The sequence below is a fragment of the Seriola dumerili genome, unplaced genomic scaffold, assembly GCF_002260705.1.
Source record: "Seriola dumerili isolate Sdu_G_001 unplaced genomic scaffold, Sdu_1.0 BDQW01000149.1, whole genome shotgun sequence".
In the NCBI taxonomy this organism is placed as follows: domain Eukaryota; kingdom Metazoa; phylum Chordata; class Actinopteri; order Carangiformes; family Carangidae; genus Seriola; species Seriola dumerili.
Genome location: NW_019174404.1, coordinates 1,058,083 through 1,060,226, shown reverse-complemented (window position 1 = coordinate 1,060,226; position 2,144 = coordinate 1,058,083).

Here is a 2,144-nt window from a genome sequence, read left to right as displayed (position 1 = left end):
CGAAGCGTTAGGGGGGGTGGGGGTGGGGGTGCAGAAGGCGGAGTTTGAGCGTCAGAGATTTCTGCTGACCAAGCGCGAGGTGGAGCTGAGGAAGCTGAAGCCGCAGGTCAGAGATCTGGAGGACTACATTGACACGCTGCTGGTGCGCATCATGGAGCAGAAGCCCACTCTCCTGCAAGTGCGCTCCAAGTTCAAGTGACGAAGCGTTAGGGGGGGTGGGGGGGTGGGCGGGGGGTTTGCAGTCCAGTCCTCATCTGTTCACTCTAACCTCCACAACAGCTCTTTAGTCTTTTCACTGCTATGCTGTCCTTTTTGATACAAATATTTAGGCACTGAGAGATGTCGAGGCGATGTTTTCCAGTCGGCATGCTTTACTGTACTGAAACACGTTCTCGTCTAAAAGGGTCTGGGTCGGGGCGGTTCTGAATGTAGAGGGTCCTCAGGTTGTTTTCAGGTTCACACAGCCAGTTGGTTTTAAGCTCACACAGGGTTTACAGCCTAGGTTCTTCCATTTTGGGCTCCTGATTGTAGAAACACTGATCCCTCCTTTTCACCTCACACGTCACTTCTATCACATAAACGGAAAAGAGAGAAATTGTAGGGTTTCAATCCATAACGATGTAAAATATAAACTTCCTTTAAAGTGCTACCATCAGTTTTTAGACTGTTTATTTAGTTTATTTCAGTGCAGCATGAAAATCAAGTTGCAGAGACTTGAAGCCTGAATCTATCATCTGTCAGCTTTGTTGATTTTGTCTTAGCAATGCAGTTGACAGCAGGGCCAGTTTGAACCGGCAGTGATGGATTAATTGTTTGCTCTACAAAAAGTAAAGAAAATAGTGATAAGCGTTTCCTAGAATGTGACGTGACATTGTCAAGGTTTCTGTTTCGTCCAAATTAACAAACAAAAAGACAAGAAAAATCACATTTGAGAAACTTAAACCATCAAACATTTGTCGCTTTGGCTTGAAAAATTGGTTAATTGACTAATTGATGACAGTTGTAGGACCTGACCATCAGGCTTTGGATTTTGTAGCGTCCAGGATTCGGTTTCAGTCAAATCCCTGCTCACAAATCCTGTATCACACAACGGTAACACGCCACTGACGATATTAAGGCAACAAAATGTTCAGTGCAGCAACTTTCAAGTTTCTGCAGGTGTTTTTTTTTTTTTTTTTTTTTTTTTTCATGCTTAACTGAAATGAACTCAAACCAGTGGCTGTCTAGAAGGAAGGAAATCAGAGTTAACATCAATCAATTGATCATTTAGTCTAACTGTTAAAAACCCAAAGCTATTTGATTTATTAAAAAAAACTCCACAGAAATTAAATTTATAATAAATAGATAATAAATAAAATTTCTATTTGATGAGTCACATGTTTCTTATGAGGTGTTCCTGTAATGATTTACACCTCTGTGAGTGACTGGCGTCACTTTTCCCAGGTGGTTAACATGTTGTTTTGGATTGACACTCTACAAATGTTCCCTAATAAAAATATCAAGTGCTCTGGCTAGTTTTTGAAACCACAAACCAAACGAGCGGTGTGAGAGTTCAGCCTCGTCACGTGCACATTACTGGGAACTGATTGTAGCTCATGAATGTTCAAAAGTGTTCTTAGCCAGCGAGTGAGTGGTTTTATTTTCCACGCGCGACAAGTGCTGTTTTATCTTTTCCCTCCTCTTTTTCGCCTCTTGTTTTTCCTTCTTTCTGTTCTATGGGCATGTCTTGAAATTACCCATAATGCTCAGCCACATAAGCTAACAGATTGTTGTGTAGGGTCATGGTGTTATCAGGTGAAGACAGTATCACTCAGAATCCGAACAGTATCAAGATGAGCCATCACAGCTTCTCTGATCTCATGCTTCTGCCTTCCCATGTGTGCGTTATCGACACGACTTCCACCACGTCGAGAAAATGCCTGCGACATGCTGGTACTTGACTCCCACTCCCTCAGTGTCTGTGTGTCACATCTGCTCAAGCACGCATAGCGCTACTGCTTTCAGGTGTTATAAAGGGATATATACTGCATTTTTACCGCATATATGCCGTACTGAAATGCCAAATGCTGCCTTATTTTTGTTTTTGTTTTAACGATCATTAAAAATTTCGAGCACTTCATTTTACTCGTCGGGGGCCTGGGGCA